Raw genomic sequence first — 21,474 nt, forward strand, 5'->3', positions numbered from 1 at the left:
GCTACCAGCAAGGAGGGAAAATCAGAGGGTTCTGAGTGCAAACGTTTGGATCAGAGCTTCCTGCACAACTCAGCCCAGGACTAGATGAGAACAGCAGCAGCTGCAGAGGAGAATGGACGGCAGTTGGAGCAGAGCTGATGCGACCTGCTGCCCCCCAGAGACAGAGGCAGAGCTGGGAGGCTGACCCAACCCCAGCTCACGGGAGGACTTGGGGACAGAGTGGATTTCAGAATTGGTAGGACCAAGAGAACTTTGTAACACTGACCTGAAACCTTGAGGCTGAGGGCCAAAGGGCCTACAAACGTATTCACAAAGCTGTCCTGATTGAAGAATTATGTCCTTTTTCTAACCTGAATTGTAAACGACTAACTTCTTTAAGAAATAATCCTAAAAATGGTCAATGAGTTATGTCACAGCAATCTTTTACCAGATTTCTCTGTCAAACTTTAAGGGGAAAAAAGCCTGCTCACCTTGGGCCATGGAAGGTCCAGTAGATGTGAACTGTCAAGCTCTTGGGTAGTAGCTAAATGTGTAATGTCTCTGGCAGCTAACGAAAAGGTGGTTTTTGTATTTGTTAGATGCCTCTTACTGACCACAACTGGAGCAGGGGAAGCTGTGGGAGAGGCGGTTGCTGGCAGAAGTGGTAGAAGTAGGCACGGAGGCATGTGAACTCAAGACGACTGAATTCACTGAACTCACGGAAATTGTTTCTGTGCTATGGATGTTGATGAGGACTGTTCCCTCTTACGGAGTTAGTAGAGGTCAGACAGCACGATCCCCCCACCACCCGCACTTGTTTTACAGCCATGCCGTGATTTTCAATGTAATATTCTTATTGATAGTGTCTACAGAGAAGGTCACTCCGGAAACCAAAGGCCTGAACGAAACCATAAACCTACTAGATGAAACAGCATACACAGGACCCTCCTCCACACCCACCAGGCACCACACACACCCTTCTCCAATGCGCAGGGAGCGCTCTAGCATAGACCACGTGCCAGGTCACAAAGTGACACGTGGCCATGTTCAAAGCCTGGAACCAAGCCAAGTATTTGGTTTGACCACAGTAGAGTGAAACTGAAAATTAACAGCAGAAAGAAAACTGTAAATGCCTACACAGGTACGTCATCCACTGGGGGTCTCCTTTCTTGAAAGACTTCAACCCAGTCCAGCACATCTTCGGAAAGCGAATCAGTGAGAAAACCACCATCAACAGTGAACCAACTCCGGAGAGGACTCTGTTGTGCGGTACCATCATGCTCTTTTGCATCCGTCATGACTCTTTGTAGTCTTTGTTTCAGAGGGAAGCCTAACCCCATCAGGAGTCGTCCTCACTCGCTGCTATTTTTTAACTCTTTGTTGTAGCCATGGGGTCAATCCTTGTCCTTCACAACATCTCTTCTTCACTGAATCTCTACCAAGTATGATGTCCTTCTCCCAGGATTGGCTTCTCCTGGTAACGTGCCCAAAGTACGTGAGAGTAAATCCAACCGTCTTTGCTTCGAAGGAATAATTGGCTGCACTTCCTCCAAAACAGATGTATTTCTTCTTTTGGAAGTCATGGTTTATTCAATACTCTAAACCATCGTCATAACTCAAATGCATCAGATTACTCTTCACTCTTTCTTATTCATTGACCAGTTTTGCATGCATATAAGACAATTGACAATTGTTTGGGTCAGAAAAACCGTAGTCCTCACTGATTGAGACTTACAAATACTGTGCTACTGGTTTTATAATGAGCAAATTTTTACAATCTCAAATGAATTTTACAAATATGTCTTTTTAAAAGTACAGTAAAAATTCTCCATGAAGACTAGAATAATGAAAATATATTTAGGAATACTGTTAAGAAGGGTCACTCCTGGAGGAAAAGTGGAGACTCAGCAAACAAGGAAAGGAGAGAAGCCTTCACGAGATGACTGAACACAGTGACAGCAACAGTGGGCGGCGACCGTGAGAATTGTAGGAAAGCTGGCAGTGCTTCTTTCTGTGACACAAGCATCACAGTTAATAGAAACAGACTCAGCAGGACTTCACAACAACAACAACAACGATGCCATGGTGTTTGCTCAAAATAATCCAGTTCCCAGGAGAAGAGGTATCACAGCCAAGACTTTACTTTTAAAGATATTCAATTTTATGCAAATTCTGTTTCCCTGCCTTTCTCTGTACCCTCCACATCTCATTCTGTTCAGAAAGTCCAATTTTGTTTTCTCCATCTGCACAGATTTTGATCCAGTCCCACCAGTCAGTACTTTCGCACGTTGTCTTCTGCATCTACTAAGTTTGTATTATTGTTTCCCTCCCATTTTAATTCTGCACACAACACACATATACACATACATACATACACACACTCAAAAATAAGAATTTGAAAGTAACAATATACACTTGTTATCTCTGCTTACAAGACACAGATGCCCCATTATGGGTCTTGTCAAACATCAACCTAAGTATCAACACAACTTTAAAATCCCCTATGGTCTGTTCTTCTCACACTTTGTAGCAACAAGCCTTTTTATATTTTGACTGTATTCCCAGGGTTTTATATTTTCACCATATCTATTCAGTCTGAAAGCTGAGCAAATAATCCAAGAAGCTGGACTATATGAAGGCAAATATGGCATCAGAACTGGAGAAAGACAGACGACTTACATGTGATATGCAGATGACACAAACTGACTTCCTAAAAAGCAAAGCCGACTTGAAGCTCATACTGAGTGTCTAAGACGCTAACTATAGGCGTTATAGCCATTACTATGGATAACACCTGTTGTGGTGGTGGTTGTGGTTGTGGTTGTTGTTGTTAAGGGCTATCAAGCCAAGTGTGACTCGATAAATAGATCTGAATCCTGTCCTATCCTGTGCCAGCCTCATCTTCACTGACACTCTTGAGCCCATTGCTGCAGTCACTGTGTTAAACCATCTTATTAGGAGTCTTTCTCTCTTTGGCTAACCCTCCACCTTTCTGAGAATGATATGTCTTTCCAGGAAATAGCCTCTTCTTAGTAACATAGTCAAAGTATGTGAGATGAAGCTTTACCAGCCTTGCTTCCAAGGAGGGTGCTGGCTGGACTTTTTCCAAGACCTATCAGTTTGTTCTTTTGTCAGTCCATGAGGTGTCCAATACTATTTTCCAATATCACAGCTCAAAGGCATCAGTTCTCTTATCATTCTTATTCATTGTCCAGCTCTTAGACATACAGCAAGTGATTGAAAAGAGCATAGCCTGAATCAAATGCACCTTAGTTTTCCAACTAACCTCATGGTAAATACCTAACATAAAAACACAAATCCTCACAACTGACCCAATAAACAGCATCATGATAAATGAATGACAGGTTGAAGTTATCAAGGGTTTCCTTTTACTTGGATCTAAACAATAAATGTCCATGAAAGTTGCAATAAAGATGTCAATCTCACTAAATGCAAATCTGCTGCCAATGGCTTCTCTGAAGCATGAAAGAGAATGGATGTCCGTTTAAGCCTACGATGTCCCAGTCCCGAGTCATGGTGTTTTCAATCGTTTCATGCACATGAGAAAGTTAGACCATGAAGAAGGAATACCATAAAAGAAGTGACGCCGTTGAAATCTGCCGTGAACAAGCTAATCCCTCCAGGAGCAAGTGCAACCAAGGCGCTCCTTCGAGGTGAGGATGGTGAGACTTCATCTCACGTGTTTTGGGTAGATTGTCAAAAGGCACCAGTTCCTGTTGACATTATGCTCGGCAAGGTAGCTCAGAGAAACAGAAGACTCTGGAACGGGGAAGAGATTGTGAGAACGGCACAGAGAGGGCAAGCTTCAATCTGTTGCTCATCGGGCCGTTAGACGCCCTCAGTTGTGTATGACTCAACTGACATGAACCCTGTCCTTTCCTGTGCCAGCCTCATCATCTTTCACATACCTGAGCTCATTGATACAATCACTGTGCAAACTCTTCTCATTGAAGGTCTTCCTTTCTTTTGCTGACTCTCCACATTTCTAAGCGTGATGTCCCTTTCCAAGAAGTAGTTTCTCCTATTAACACACTCAAAATACGTGAGATGAAGCTTTGCCGTGCTTGCCTCTCAGGAGCGCTCTGGTTGCACTTTCTCCAAGTTTTATCTGTTTGTTCTGTTGGAAGTCCATGGGATTTTCAGTGATCTTATACAACACCACAACTCAAAAACATCAGTTCTTCTGCTTCACATGTCCAGCTGTCAGATGCCTGGCAAGTGATTGAAAATGTCATGGCCTACCTCAGGCACACCTTAGTCCTTAAGTGGACATCCTTGTTCCTTAGTATATTGGCAAGGTTCTTGACAGCAGACTTTCCAAGTGCAGCATTTTCTTTTTTAATTTCTTAACTGCTGATATCAAATATATTGACTGTGGAATCAAGTAAGACTAAATCGTTGGCAATTTCTGTCTTTTCTCCAGCCGTCATGATGTTGCCTACTAGTCCAGTGGTGAGGGGTTTTGACAACTAATATTAACAAAGGAATATGTCAGGGTTGTTTCCTTTCTCCATATCTAGTAAATCTGTACACTGAGCAAATCATCCAGGAGGCGGACTCATTGACAACGTGCCTTATGCAGGTGACACAACTTGCTTGCTGAAAACGAGGAGGACCTGAGGCTCTTGCTGTAGAGGACCAAGGACTTCAGCTTTCTATACGGATTACATCTCAGTATTAAGAGTAAAATCCACACCACTACACTGAAAAGTAACATCCATAGACTGAGAGGTAACATCATGATGGATGGGGGAAAGGCAGAAATTGTCAACAATTTCATCTTATTTGGATCTACAATCAACATCCTTGGCACCAGCAGTCAGGAGCTTGGGAGATGTAAAGCTCTAGAGAAATCCACGGTCGACATATCTCCATATTACTAGGAAGCAATGATGTCACTTTGAAGACTAAAATGGGTCTGATTCAGAACATGGTCGTTTTCATCATATGCTGTACATCTGAGTGTGTGTTCTTGTGTGTCAGGAAGTGTGAGGAAGGTCCAGGATTGAACAGGGGTCAGGTATTTCGTTCATAGGGTCACTATGAGTCATACTCAACAGCACCTAACAACAACAACATACACCTGAGAGACAATGAAGAAGGTTGAAAAGAGAAGAATTGAGGCCTTTGAGTTGTGGTGTTGGGGAGGAGTACTGAATATCCCATATTGTTGTTATTGTTATGTGCCATCAAGTCACCTGGGAATTATGGTGACCCTATAGACAATAGCTGTGCACCCAGTGCTATTGTGCTCCAGTCTCACTGTCTCCAACACTTTTACTCCCATTATTCCAATTACTATGTCAATCCGTATAATTTAGGGCCGTCCTCTCCTTCTTTATCTCTCCACCCTTCCAACCATGATGACCTTCTCCAAAGACTTCTCCTTCCTGGACACATGCCCAAGATATGTAAGAAAGAGCTTCAAAATCTTTGCCTCCAAGGAAGAGCTTAATTTGACCCTTTCCAACACAGACCTATTCCATGGTATGTCCAATACTCTTTCCCAGCATCACAACTCAAAGGCATTGGTTCTTTTTCTGTCATCCTCAGTCATTGTCCAGGAAAGCAAGTAACTGTGAAGGCCATGGCCTGAATCAGGTGCGCATTTGTCTCTAGACTGACATCTTTGCTCTTTAGCACTGTGGAGAGTTCCCTAACAGCAGATTTTCCTAATGCAATTCTCTTTTTATTTCTTGACTGCTGGTGCCAAGAATATTGACCTTGGAACCGAGCAAGCTGAAACCAAACAACCTCTTCTCCATATATCAAGATGCTACCAATAAGTCAGTGGTGAGAATTTTTGTTTTCTTGAGCTTGAACTTCAATTCGTATTGGACACTTCAGTCCTTGACTTTCTGCAGCCAAGGGCCTCAGGTCCTCCTCAGTTTCAGCAAGCAAGGTTGTGTCATCTGTATAATGCAGATGGTTAATGTGTCTTCCTCCAATCCTGATGCCACACTCTTCCTTATCAAGTCCAGCCTCCCTACTGATCTGTTTTATATATGGATTGAAGACACATTCTCTTCCTGATTTTCATCCATGCAGTGTTTCCTTACTATGTTCTGAGGACTACTTCCTGGTCAAAGAATAGGTTTTACATGGATGAAACCAAATGTTAGGGCCAAAAAACTGTTAAAGTAAAAATAAATAAACAGCTATGTCTTTTTAAAAGAGCAGCCTGTGTACTATTTGGAGAGAAGGACAGTGAGACATTGCCTCGAGAATTTTGGGCATGTGGCTGGAAGAGGTTTTTTCTTGGAAAGGGATAACGTGCTTAGAAAGCTGGAGAATCAGAGAAAGAATGGAAGACCCTCAACCGGACGGACTGACACAGTGACTGCAGCAATGGGCTTAAGTGTGCTGGAGATGATGAGGGCAGCAGGGCTGTTGTTCATAGGGTTGTTATGAGTTGTACCTGACTGATGGTGTCTGACAATGATCACAATCAGCAAATGAGACAAATCTGCAGTCGTCCAGCCACAAAACTCCTTACAAAGGAAGATAATGAGGCTTTGCATCATTTACCATCAACTGGAATAATCTTGAGGGCATTCTTTAGCACAAGGATGGTGACATTTCTTCGAGAAAGACATGCTGGGCAAGGTGTAGGCTCAGATAGAAAGGAAAGACTATGAGAAGCCAATACTAAATGCTATTGTTGTTGTTATGTGCCGTCGAGTCGCTTGCGACTCATAGCGACCCTATGTACAACAACCCTAAACTCCGCTCTGTCCTGTGCCAATCGCACTGTCTCTGACACTCCCATCCCAATTACCCCAGTCACTGAATCAATCCACCTCATAGAGGGCCTTCCTCTCCTGCGCCGCCCCTCCACCCTCCCAAGCATGATGTCCTTCTCCAAGGACCGGTCTCTCCTCACAGCATGTCCAAAGTACGTTCTGAATGTTATTTCAGGCTGTGAGTGAGGCACAGTTCCAGCTAGAGTTCACCCTGAGGCACTAAGGCAATCCTTAAGGGTAAACCAAATTCTTGCATTTGCAGACCCCTCCCTCCTGAGTCAAGCAGAAGGTTTTCAATGGAAAGAGCTTGGCTTCATTTGCATGGAATTCTCTTTGTGATTTACTTCCAGATAATTTTCAATAAAGATGCAGAGAAGCTTGGCTTGGGGTCTTCAGTCGAGAACAGCTGGCTCCTTGTTTTACGCTCTCTGCTCTATCTCATTCCTGACCGTCTATCTCATTATTAATACTTTACTTTTGGTCTGCAACAAAGGACCATTAGCAAGATGGATTGAAAGAGTGACAGGAACCATGGGCTTGGCCAGATTCCCATCAGCAAGATGGTTTGAAAAGGTGACAATAATCTTGGGCTCGGACAGATTCGAGATCATGGGGATGCTGAGAGACAAGACACGGTTCAGATCTGTCATTCAGAGGGGTCGCCATGAGTCAGTGTCCACTGAGTGACACACAACAGCAGCAGCAACTTCCTAGTTAGCAGCCAGGTGCACTCTACACTGAGTTACTAACAAAGAGACCTGTATGCATTCTGCTCTGTTTTTGACAAGTGAATTTTAAAAACCATTTTAAGACTTGCTTTGAACACTAATGACTAGAGGAGTTGTGAAGAACATCAAAGACAGCGTCCAGGAAGAAAACAAAAGGCAGTTACAAACTCAGGAGGGAAAAGACAAGACAAAAACTAATGCCAGAAGAGACTCTGAAACTTGCATTGGAATGCACAGAAGCCCAAAAGGGGTTGAGTGTGAGTGGTGACAGAATATTTAGGTGAGAGAGCTGAAGAGAACAATTCCAAGGGCAGCTGGAGAAGACAAAGCGAAATAGTATTACAGTAGGTACAAGGAGCTGGATTTAGAAAACTGAAAGGGAAGAACACATATAACATTTCTCAAGCTGAAAGAAAAAGAACTGAAGAAGAAATTCATAATTGGAGTTGCAACACTGAAGGGTTTTATGGGGAAAATTTTGAAAGATGCAGGAATTATTAAGGAAAGATGGAAAGAATACAGAAAGTCACTGTACCAAAATGAACTGGCCAGCAGGAACTATTTCAAGAAGTCATATATGATCAAGAACCAATTATGTTGCAGTAAGAAGTTCCAGTTGCACTGAAGACACTGGCAAAATACAAGGCCACAGGAATTGGTGGGAATGCCAACTTAGTGTTTTAGGAAACAAATGTAACCCTTAATGTACTCACAAGTCTCTGTCCAGAAATATGGAAAACAGCCACTGAGATGAGAAACTAGAAAAGATGGATTACTTGTTTCCCATTGCCCAAAAGATGATACAGCAGAAGGTGAAAATTATTAAACAATATCATACACAAGTAAAAGCTTGCTGAAGATTATTTTTAAATGGCTGGAAGAGTAAATTCACAGGGCATTGCTAGAAATGTAAGGGGGATTCAGAAGAGAATGTGGCATAATGGATACCATTGTTCAACATCTCAGGTGAATATTGGCTGACAGCAGACAATGTCAGAAAGATGTTTACTGTGTAGTATTGATTCTGCAAAAGCATTTGACTGTGTAGATTATAACAAACTATGACTAATATTGAGAAGAAGGATAATTCCAGAGCACTTAATTGTTCTCATGTGAAACCTACACATGAAAAAGAAGTTATTTTCAAATAGAGCAAGGGAACACTGAATGTTTAAAAATCAGGAAAGGAAGGTTTCATGGTTATTTGTTCCCTTCATACCTATTCAATCGAAGGACTGTAGTCTTCAACATGCACCGGAGCTCAACACCAAGAAAATAAAGATTTTCACCACTGGGCCTATTGTCAGCACCATTATATATGGAGAAGAAATGGAGATTGTTAATAATTTCAGCTTGCTTTTTTTCCACAGTATACACTCTTGGCACTAGCAGTCAGAAAACTAAAATATGAATTAATTGCATTAGGAAAACTTGCTCTCAGTGACCTGTCCAGAGTACTGAGCAGCAACAATGTCAGTGTAGAGACTCACGTGCACCCGATCCAGGCCACAGTCTCCATAATTACTCATTAGCATCAGAGAGCTGGACCAAAGATGAGAGGAATTGATGTCTTTGAGTTGAAGTGCTGAAGAAGAGTAGCAAACATCCCATGGACCACCAAGCGAACACATTATCAGAGAGAGTGAAACCAAGTTTCTCCTTGGAGGCTAGGATTTCAAAGCCGTCTCACATACCTTGGGGAAGTTGACAGGAATGACCAGTCCTAGGAGAAGGATATCATGCTTGAAAAGGTGGAGGGACGGTGGAGGAGAGGAAGACACAGGATGAGATAAACTGACATAGTAACTGGGGTAATGAGGGGAGGTGTGTCAGGTGCAGTCAGATTTATTCCAGATAGGGCAGGGTTCAGAGTGAATTGTACATAGGGTCACTATGAGTCAGAGACAACTTGATGGCACATAACAACAACTCAATCTATGAGCAGAGATCATTATTCGAGAAGAGGAATGTGGCAGCAGGAAGGGAAGAAGACTCATCAACAACCTGGATTATGCAAATGATACAATCTTGCTTGCAGAAAAGTAAATTGAAGCACTTATTGCAGAAGATCGAAGACTACAGCCTTCCATTTGGACTATCTCTCAACATCGAGAAGACAAAGCACCCTCTCTGGGCCCATCATGATAGATGGAAAAAAGTTTGAAGTTGTCAACAATTTCATTTTCCTGAGATCCACAGTCAACACTTATGGTTCTATTAGTGAAGAAATCAAAAGGCATGTTGCATTGAGAAAGTCTGCTGTCAGGTCCCACTCAAGGGTTCCGAACACCAAGGATTCCCGTTTAAAGACTAAGGGACATGGGATTCAAGGCATGGTCTTTCAAATTGCTTCCTATGCCTCTGAGAGTTGGACAATGAATACGTATGATAGACAAATTGATAATTCTGAATTGTGGCGTTGGAAAGGAGTATTGAATATCCTATGGGCTGTCAAAAGAATAGATGTATCTTGAAGGAAATGCAAACAGAGTGCTCATTCGAGGGTAGAATGGTGAAACTACATCTCCTTAATTTGGGGCATATTTTCAGAAGGAACCACTCCTTGGAGAGAGAGATAACACTAGGGAAAGTGGAGGGTCAGGAAGAGGAGAGGATCCCTCACGAGATGGACTGACACAGTTACTACCACAATGAACTTGAACACGACAAGGACCATAATGTTGGCACAGGTAGGGCAGGGTCTGTTCTATGGCCACTATGTATTGTAGTTAACTTGATAGAAACCAACATCAATAGGTACCATAGATGTTAACTGTGCATCATATGAAAGTGAATCCTCGACAGCTTCAGGCTACACTCCATCTTTCATTATTTTACCTCTTGGGCTACTGGTGTGAATTCTCACTTTCTTTAAGTTGAGGTGTACTCCACCCTGAAGACTTTGATCTTTACGAGTAATGTCTTCAAATATTCACTGTCTCCAAATAAGATTATGTCATCTGTATACACAAAATTCATGTTGTTGCTGTTGATTGCCATCGAGTCGAACATGACTCATGGTGACTCTATGAACAAAAGGCCTGAAGTTGTTCTATAATGATTGACATTTATCAAAATTCACAGAGCTTCCAGAAGAATGTTGTTTAGGAAGTGGATGCCACTCCTACTTCCAAACCTGTCTTAAACTGGGAGCTCCACCAAACATTATCCATCATGAGTAACCGTTATGGCTTTGACACCCCAATGGCACAAGGTTAAGCATCACAGCAACCCCAGGTTACCTGAGTATAGCATATTGACAGAAGAGTGCTGTAGACTTAGAAGAATGTTCCTCCAAAATATAATAACAACCAGCTTTTAAATACAAAGGCCCTGCCCAAAGTCTTGTTGACTTTAAACAAGAGGCTTAAATAAAAAAGCAACCAATATAGTATGTTGTAATTGTTATGTGCTGTTGAGTAACTTGCGACATTTAATACTGGCCCTATGTACAGCAGCTCTGAACCCCTCCCTGTCCTGAGCCAGTTTTACTAATTCTGACACACCAACCCCCATTGCCCCAGTTACTGTATCAATCCATCTCATCTGGGGTCTCCCTCTCCTGCACTGTCCATCCACCCTTCCAAACATGATGTTCTTCTCCCAGGAGAAATCTCTTCTGGCCATGTGCCCAAAGTATATGAGATGGAGCTTCAAAATCCTAGCCTCCAAGGAGAGACTTGGTTTCACCCTCTCCAAGACAGACCAGTTTGTTTTCTTGGCAGTCCATGCTATGTTCAAGCATCTTTTCTTCTTTTGTCATCCTTAATCATTGTCCAACTCTGAATGCATAGAACCTTGAAATGATGTTAATTTATGATTAATGAATGGTATTTCAGATTATTAAATTCAACATTGTATGTTATTTTCCTATTGTGCCTGTTGTCATTGATCACATTCTTTATGTGTACGCACTGATGTTAAAAATTAACTTATCTTTTCATAATTAAACAGAATTTACCTATATCTGGAAGATTATTTCTCTTAGATGCATTATTCATTTGTCTTAGATGTACAAATCAGTTGACATTTAAAGGCTTATGCTCATTGACCGGGGTTTATAAGGAGCTCCGGCAGCGTAGTGTACTATCTGTCATGTGGCTGGAGAAGTCAGCAGTCCAAAACCACCAGCAGCTCCGCAGGAAAAATATGGGCAATTCCCTCCCACAGAGACATGTAGCTGTTGTTAGGAGCCATCACGCCAAGTACAGCTCGTAGTGACTCTATGAAGAACAGATCTGAACCCTGTCCTATCCATTGCTGCAGTCACTGTCGCAATCTGTCTTGTCGAGGGTCTTCCTCTCTGTCACTGACCCTCCGCCTTTCCAAGTAGAATGTCTCTTTCCAGAGAGTAGCGCATCCTAACAACATGACCGAAGTATGTGAGATGAAGCTTTACCACGATCCCTGCCGCTAAGCAGCACTATGTTGTTGTTGTTGTTATGTGCCGTCAAGTCGCCTGCGACCCATAGCGACCCTATAGCGACCACTATAGATGGTCTTTATCCAAGACAGGTTTTGTTCTTTTGGCAGCTCGTGGGATAGTCAACACTCTTCTCCAACACCACAGCTCCAATACATCAGCATTTCTTCTATCATCCTTAGTCATCGTCCAGCTCTCAAATGCATAGGAAGTGATTGCAAAGGCCGTGGCCTGAATCAGGCACACCTTAGTCTTAAAATGGATATCATTGCTCCTCAGTAATTTGGAGGCATCCCTGACTTCACACTTGCGTGATACAATGTGTCTCCTTGTCTCCTGACTGCTGGTGCCAAGGGTGTGGTTTGTCGATTCAAGTAAAGAGATACAACCAAGGAAATATGAGGGAATGCCATTCTAAGTCCTAATTGTTGACTCAGCGGCAGTGGTTGAGTGTTTGTGTCAGATTCCTGAAACCTCAGACTTTAAGTCCCGTGTATCAGGCACAAGAGCATCAGTTCTCCTGCACCGGGTTATGACTGCTCCCCTTCGCCTCGAGATCCCGTGAGTGAGTCCAGGGGGCTTCGCATACTCTCATCACATACTCTCATCACATACTTGGGTATCTTCACGAGAAGATAGAATGTAAATTGCTCCCCAGGGAAAGAAAATGAAGGAGCGTTGAAAGACAGCATGGAACAAATGAGCACTTGTTTCTTCATAAATAGCTCCTTTACGCAGGCCAAATGGATCATTTTAGGAGGATCCTTAATTAACTAGAATGTGATCGCATTACTGCAGGTGGCCTCACTGGGCACGTTAGAATTCAATTCAATCCCGACCTTTTTTTTCTGAAATAGTTTTCCCTCCTTGTAAGATTTCTGTTTACAACAAGTTTGACATTTCCTAATTCCAGCACGGTAAATGACACTATGTACCTTACATTCTCGGGCTAAATACAGTGCCTCACTCTTATGCACATCATTTTTTAATTTTTTACTGAGGAAAAAACCTCCCGGGAGCGTAGCATGCAGACTCTCTATCCTGAGGCTGGACTTGCAGGCTCCACCTCTGTGCCGAGCTGGGGAGACAGCTGTGAGGATGGGAGATGACCGTGTCTTTGCACCCACCTTCCGCAGGGGAAGGAGGTACATGTTACCACAGCGATGAAGAACTGAACATGCTGAAATTGTATGCCTGAGAAATGTCTAGAAATATTACCCAGAACTGGAGCTAGGAAACTCCAGAAGCCACAATAGCAGGGGCATTTCCAAGCTCTCTGAACAAAGTGAAGCAGATTTGAGGAATTCTCACTGAATGCCAAAAGGAAATAACAAGGCTTTTGCAAGAAGCAAGCTCTTTACAAAGCTCAAAAGCCGCCTTCCCAGTTTGTGCCAAGAACGCCAAACCAAAAGCAAACATGCCTTTGTGCCCTCGAGTCCCACCCGGGGGACGCTGTGGAGAGAGCAGAGTTCCCCTTCTGCTTTCTTCGTCTCCCCTCTTCATGGTAGGCCCTGCCATCTGTCTTTCTCCGGGTGAGCAGCTCTGATTCCAACATCTGACCACCCAGCAGCACACACTCCGGCCAGTGCTCTACCCATGCGCGCCAGAAGCCGGAAGGAGGCACCGGGCGTTTGGAGCATTACGTTCAGGATTCATGGTGGTGCAGTGCACTGCGTGTCAGGCTGCTAACCAGAAGGTCAGTGGTTCACATCACCAACTGCTTCCCGAGAGACAGATGAGGTGATGAGCCACCATGAAAGCTTCTCGGGTTATTTTGCTTTGTGATTTGAGGGAAAGTTTACAAAGGAACTTGGTTTTACATTCAATCATTTACATGCATTTCTGTTTTACATCACTAATTATGGAATCTACAGTGGAATCAGACTTTTCACATTTGCTTCCTGTAATTTAGATCTTCTGTAATCCTTTTAACCCACCTTGAGAAGTTCCCCCTCCCTTGGGCGAATGCTGCTCTTTAACCTCCCAAGGTTGGTGCTTCTAAGGATGAGTGTCTCTCTGGTGTGATTGGTCACTTCACAGCCCTGTGATTGGATGAAAGGGGAGCCGCCCTAAGGATTTAATTCCAGGTTCAAAGGATGACTGATGGCTCTCATCTCAATGGTCCCACCAGTCTCTCCTGGACTGCTAAGCCTGGCCTTTTCAGCCTCAGGAAGCCCAGTAGAGTGTCTCCAGAGTCAGAGGCCAATCAAAATAAAGAGAACAGAGCAGAACAGAATCAAATATTCACTTCTACTGGGTGGGTACGTAGCAGAAAACATTTTAAATGTTTTCTATTGAATCCTTTCAGCAAACCTGAGAAAGGTTATGTAACTGCCAAATCATTTTTCATGTGATGCTGCAGACATGAAGAAAACCATGCAGCTTGTCTGAGACTCACTGAGCTTTCGTGTGGTAGAGCTGGGTCGTGAGTCTAAGAGGCTGAGCCTTTAACCACCATGTCTTTCTCCTGACCCACCCCTGTATGTGTCTGCTCCATTCTTATGACCTCAGAAACATCTCCCAACACTTTCAGTTGAAGTCGATTCCCTGTTCCCTCCCTCTGCAGTCACTGCTTTGTGAATCAGTTATCATGAAGCTGTGTCTGTCAGTGACCCCACGGGCAGCAGAACAAAAACTGTCCACTTCTAATACTGGTCAATACAACTATTATTCACATACTTTGACCAACAACTAAATTTGAAGAGAAGAAGATTGTGGATTTCTGCCTATCTTTGTAGTCCAAAATGGACCAAGCATGCAGTCAAGATATGTTAATAATCACTGACGACTGGAAAGCGAAAGCTGGAAACAATGAGGAAGGGGTGAGAGTCAGGAGGGTCACTGTTGGCAATGGAAGTGAACCTAAACGTAGAGTGATTTAATTTTGTATGTTCAGTGAGTTGTCCGTCCCACGTTGTTGTTGTTAAGGGCCATCTATTCATAGACGACTCATAGCTACCCTATGAACAGAAGACCTGAACATCTGAATACCTTTCATTGTTTCTCCAAGTTGATAGAGTTTCCAGAGGCAAGCAACTTTGGAAGTGGATGCCACTCCTGCTTCCAAATTCATCACATAGACCATTTAAAAATTATAAAAGGCAACTTTACACGTGGGTCTCACATAATACATTGCAGGCCAGCCAGATGCTGACTGTGGAACAGACCATCAATTATTCATATACAAGTTCAAATCGGAGCTGAGGAATATTATAAAGTCCAAAATAACCAAAATATGGCCTTGATGCTATCTCACCTGAATTAAAAAAATTTCAATAAAAGGTTTGAAACATTGATCACCAATGATCGAAGACCAGATGAGTTGTGGGATGATATCAAGAATGTTGTTGTTTTTGTTATTGTTGTTGTCAAGTGCAGTCGAGTCACAGGCAACTCATAGCCACCCTATGAAGGATAGTCCTCAACACTTGTGAGCCTTTCATTCTCTCTCCAGGTTCATAGGGTTTCTGGAGGCCAGCTATTATGGAAGTGGATGCCACTCCTGCTTCCAAGAGATCAAGAATAAATAAATAAATAAATAAATAAATAAATAAATAAATAAATAAATAAATAAATAATCCATAAATAAAGCAAAAGATCATTACAAAGATAGAGATGAAAGAATAACCAAAATGTATGTCAGAAAAGACTAGGAATATTGCACTAGACCGTGGAGAAGCCAAAATGAAGGGAAGAGATGCAGAAGTTAAAAAAGCTGAAGAAAAGATATCAAAAGGCAACTTGAGAAGACAAAGTAAAATATTATAAAAAAATATGCAAAGAGTTGAAGTCAGAGAAGAAAAGGAGGAAAACTCTCACTCAACGTTTCTAAAGCAGAAAGGACAGAAAAACGAATTGAAACCTTGAGTTGCAATACTGAGAGAGGCTATGGGCAAAATCATTCACGATCCAGGAAGCATCAAAAGAAGATAGAAGGAATACGCAGCCACACTACACCAGAAAGACCTGGTCAACACTGGAAAATGTCAAGACAAACCATAAGAACAAAAGCAATGGCAATAAAGGAAGAGGTTCGAGATGTGTTAAAGGTATTGGCAAATAATAATGCCCAGTGGTTGATGGAATACTAATTAACATGTTTCAACAGATGCAACCCTGGACTTGCTCACCAATCTATGCCAAGATTTAGAGAACAGCTGCCTGGCTGACTGACTGGAAAAGATTCACGTTTGTTTTCATTTCCAAGAAAGGTGATGCAAAGTAATGTGGAAATTAGCAAACAATATCATTAATATCACATGCAAGAAAATATTGCAGAATGTCATCCAAAAATTACTATAACAGTACACAGAAGAAAGGCAACATCATTGGAGGGAAAAAAAGACTGACACTCTCAATATCTTCATCTTGCTTGGATCCACAATTAACACCTTTGGTTCCAGCAGTCAGGAAATAAGGAGACACATTGCACTGGGACAGACTGCAGTTAGGTACCTCTCCAAATTATTGAGGAGTAATGATGTCAGGTAGAGGACCAAAGTGTGTCTGATTAAGACCATGGTCTTTCCGAATGCTTGCTATGCATCAGAGAGCTGGACAACGAATAGAGATAAAAGAAGAATTGACGCCGTTAAGCTGTGGTTTTGGAAAAGAGCACTGAACGTTCCCATGGACTGCCAAAAGAACAAATAAATATGACTTGGAGAAGGTGCAGCCAGAGTGCTTTTTTGAGGCAAGAATGATGAGGCTTCGTCTCACTTACTTTGGGCATGTTGCTAGAGGGACTATTCCTTGGAGAAGGACATGGTGCTGGGAAGGGTGGAGGGTCAGTGAAGGAGAGGAAGACCCTCAACCAAGTGGATTGACACAGTGACCGCTGCAGTGGGCTCTGTGTGTCAGGAAGTGTGAAGGTGGCGCAGGATAGGACGAATTTCAGATCCACGGTTCTTAGGGTCCCTCCGAGCCATACTTGACTGACACCTAACAACAATGGCTAACACTGAGTAGAATTGGGAGCCCAGAACACTTAATTGCACTCATATAAAATCCATACCGAGACAAAGAAGTTGTTCAATCAGAAGAAGGGAAGTCTGTATGGTTTAAAATCAGGAAGCGTGTGCCAGAGATGTGTCTTTCCTCGATAACTATTCAATCTGTATGCCGAGTAAATCATTCTCGAAGCTGGACTCTGTGAAAAGGAATGTGGCATCAGGGTCAGAGAATGACTCAACAACCTACATTATTGTGGATGGCACAATCACGTTTGCTTAAAGTTACGAGGCCTTGCAATGCTTGCCGCTGAAGATCAAGGACTCTCACCTTCCATATTGATGACATCTAAACATCAAGAAAACAAAGGTCTTTATACTAGGCCAACAGGACATGTCGTGAGGGCTGGACAGAGGCTTGAAGCTGTCATTGATTTCGTCTTGGTTGGGTCAACAATCAACCCCAGCAGTCAGGAGATCAGGAGACATATGACCCTGGACAAATCTCTTGTCAGGGATCTTTCCAGAATATTGAAGGGCAATGACGCCAGTGCAAAGACTAAAGAGCTCGACTCAGGCCATGGTCTTTTCAGTCACTTGCTATGCATCTGAGATCTGGACCATAATAAGAATGATAGAATAATGCTTTGGGCTTGTGGTATTAGAGAAGAACACTGCCCCATGGACTGCCAAAAGAACAAACAGACATGTCTCAGAAAAGTCCAGTCAGAGCGCAACTTGTAAGCCAAGATGGAGAAGATTCACTTCACATACTTGGAGTGTGTTGCTCAGAAAGGCTAGTTCTTGGAAAGGAGCATCATACTTGGAAAGGTGGAGCACCTGCAAAAGAGAATACCAGCAATGGGATGGATTGACACAGTGACTGCAGCAATGTGTCAGAGGTGATGAAGATGGCAGAGAAGGACAGGGTTCAGGTCTGCTGTTCGCGGTGTTGCTATGAGTCTTGCATGACACCTAACAATAACAACACAGCATCTTCCCTATTCAATATTCCCTACTCAAGTCCACTGTTCAGCCCATTGTGGAGAGTGATGTCTTCCAGGTTAGGCCTCACCCTCCAGCCTAGCCCTTACCTTCGACCCCAGGCCTCACCCTCCAGACGAGGCCTCACCCTCCAGACCAGGCCTCACCCTCAAGCTTAGGCCTCACCCTCCAAACCAGGCCTCACCCTCCAGCATACACCTAACCTCTTGACTAGGCCTCACCCTCCAGCTTAACCCTTACCTTCGACCCCAGGCTTCACCCTCCAGCCAGGCCTCACCCTTCAGACCAGGCCTCACCCTCCAGACCAGGCCTCACCCTCAAGCCTAGGCCTCACCCTCCAAACCAGGCCTCACCCTCCAGACCAGGCCTCACCCTCAAGCCTAGGCCTCACCCTCCAAACCAGGCCTCACCCTCCAGACCAGACCTCACCCTCCGGACCAGGCCTCACCCTCCAGACCAGGCCTGACCCTCCAGTCTAGGCCTTGCCTTCCAGCCCAGCCCTCAACTTCCAGCTTAGGCCTCACCTTCCAGACCAGGCCTCACCCTTCAGCCTAGAACTCAACTTCCAGCCTAGGTCTTACCCTCCAGACCAGACCTCATGCTCAAGTCTAGGCCTCGCTCTCCAGTCTAGGCCTCACCCTCCAGCCTAGGCCTCACCTTCCAGACCAGGCCTCACCCTCCAGACCAGGCCTCACCCTCCAGACCAGGCCTCACCCTCCAGACCAGGCCTCACCTTCCAGACAATACCTTATCCTCCAACCTAGGCCTCACTCTAGAGTCTAGACCTCACCCTCCAGCCTAGGCCTCACCTTCCAGCCTTGGCATCACCCTCCAGCCTAAGCCTCACCCTCCAGACCAGGCCTCACCCCCCAGACAGGGCCTCACTCTCCAGCCTAGAACTCAACTTCCAGCCTAGGCCTCACCTTCCAGACCATGCCTCACCCTCCAGCCTAGGCCTCTTCTTTCAAGCTGGGGCTCACCTTCTAGTCTAGGCCTCAACCTCCAGCTAAAGCCTCTCTTTCCAGCCTGGGCCTCACCTTCTAGCCTAAGTCTCACCTACTATTCTAAGCCTCACCCTCAAGCACTGTATCTGGCAATACTCTCTTGTGATTCACCAGGTTTTCATTGAATAATCTTCAGAAGTAAATCACCAGTTCTTTCTTCTCAGTCCATAATAGGCTAGAAGCTCCAGTGAAACCTAGTAAGCATAGATGATCTGACTATATTTGAATTAATGAGAGTGATATTTCCAACAATATACCAAAATTCAAGATACCACAACGTGATAGATGGACAGATGAGTGGCAAAGATTCCCTCTAGTTTCATTTCCAGCCTCAGCTATTCACTTACTGTTATTTCCTTCTTTGTGTGGTTTTGAATTTGTGTGGTTTTGAGGTTTGTGGGTTGTTGTTTTTTTAAGTTGACCTACTTTAATGTTGTTGTTATATGCTGTTGAGTCACCTGCGACCCATAGCAACCTTATGTACAGCAGCTCTGAATCCTGTCCTGTCCTGAGCCAGTCTCATTAATGCCAACACACACCCGCCCTCATTGCCCCAGTTACAGTACCAATCCATCTTATCCAGGGTCTTCCTCTTCTCCTCTGTCTGTCCACCCTTCCAAGCATGATGTTCTTCTCCAAGGACTGGTCTCTCCTGGCCACTTGCCCAAAGTATGTGAGACGGAGCTTCAAAATCCTAGCCTTCAAGGAGAGACTTAGTTTCACCCTCTCCAAGAAAGACTTATTTGTTTTCATGGCAGTCCCTGGTATGTTCAGGACTCTTCTCCAGCACCACAATTAGAAGGAATGAACTCTTTTTCTGTCATCCTTAGTCATTTTCCAGCTCTCTTACTCATCGCAAGTAATTGTGAAGATCGTGGCCTTTATTAGATGCACCTTAGTCTCTAGACTGACATTATTACTTCTCAGTATCTTGGAGAGGTCCCTGACAGGGTTTTCACAATGCAATTTATCTTTTTGTTTCCTGACTGCTCATGCTAAGAGTGTTGATGGTGGAGCTGAGCAAGCTGTAATTGCTAAGAACTTCAATCTCATCTCCATCTCTCATGGCGCTGCCAATTGGCCCAGTAGGGAGAATCTTTGTCTTCTTGATGTTGAGCTTCAATCCATATTGAAGATTACAGTCCTTGACCTTCTGCAGCAAGCACTTCAGGTCCTCACTTTCAGCAAACAAGGTTGTATCATCTGCATAACGTAGGTTGTTGATGATTCTTCCTCCAATGCTGATGCCACATTCCTCCTCGTAAAGCCCTAATGATCTGTTCTACATATAGATTGAAAAGATATGGAGACAGGATGCATCCCTGACACACTACCCTCCTAATTTTGAACCATTGTAGTGTTTTCCTGCTCTGTTCTGAGGACTGCTTCCTAGTCCAAGTATAGGTTTCGCATAAGCATAATCAAATGCTCTGGGGTTTCCATTTTCCTCGGTTATCATTGTTAGATGCTGTCAATTCAAGTACAACTCATAGCAACCCTCTGAAGAACAGATCTGAATCCTGTCCTATCTTGTGGTATTGCCTTAATAAGTATACATAATTTATATGAAAATTTTCATCATTATTGAAACCAGAAAGTCTAGACAGTAAATGTAAAAATAACTGTGATCGAAGTAAAAGTTGTGAGGCCCTGCGCTCTAAATCGTAGTGACCATACCATGTCATAACAGAACTCCTGCCCATCCTCGTGATCTGTGGGACTTAAACCCATCGTCGTGGTCACCATGCCAATCCATCACATTCAGGTTTCCTTCTCCTCTACTGGCTCTGCTTGTCCAAATGTGATGACCTCCCAAGGCATCCTGACAATATGTCCAAAGTATATGAAATCAAGTCACACAATCTGTGCTTCTAAGGAACACCTTGGCTGCATTTCTTCAAAAACAGATTTGTTGAATGTTACTCATGTCCAGAAAGTTCCTCTATCGGCTGAAGAAAATGACTGTCATCGTGACAGCTGGTCTTAAGGTCTAAGAGCACGGGAGTTCCGGGCTTGACTGATGGCACTTGGCATAATTCGTTTTGGGTTCACCTCTCCTAAGACCAGCTTCCAACCACACAACACATAGGACTGCAAGATAAAACACCAGGGGCGGAGGGAGGAAAGTCAGAATGACAGCATTTTCCCAGAATAAAGGCCAGAAGGTGATGGCTGTGGTTATGCATCGTCAAGCCAAGTACATCTCATTGTGATCCTATGAACAAGGGATCTGAACCTTCTCCTATCCTGTCCCATCGTCATCCTCTCTGATATATTGAAGTCCATTGTTTCAGTCAATGTGTCGGTCCATGCCACTAGGCTTTTTCCTGGCACGCTGTCCTTTTCCAAGGAGTAACTCCTGACGGCAACACATCCAAAGTATGCGGTGAGATGAAGCTTTGCTATCCTTGTCGTTAAGGAATTCCCTGGCTTCACCTTCTCCAGGACATATCTGTTTGTTCTTTGAACAGTCCATAGGATATTCAATATTCTTCAAATACCACAGCTCAAAGGCATCCATTCTCCTCTGTCACCCTTATTCACTGCCCAGCTCTCAGATGCATAGCAAGTGATAAATATGTTTACGGCATTGAAGTCTATGGGGGAGAGAATAGTTTAAAA

The 21,474-nt window shown here is 43.6% G+C and overlaps 1 pseudogene; it reads left to right on the forward strand.

Moving 5' to 3' along the window:
• The first annotated feature begins 17,237 nt into the window (after window positions 1-17,237).
• LOC102873096 overlaps window positions 17,238-21,474 on the forward strand; it is a 159,384-nt pseudogene continuing 155,147 nt past the window's right edge.

This window comes from Elephantulus edwardii, unplaced genomic scaffold (genome assembly GCF_000299155.1).
Source record: "Elephantulus edwardii isolate Elephantulus edwardi_28Jun2011 unplaced genomic scaffold, EleEdw1.0 scaffold00375, whole genome shotgun sequence".
NCBI lineage: Eukaryota > Metazoa > Chordata > Mammalia > Macroscelidea > Macroscelididae > Elephantulus > Elephantulus edwardii.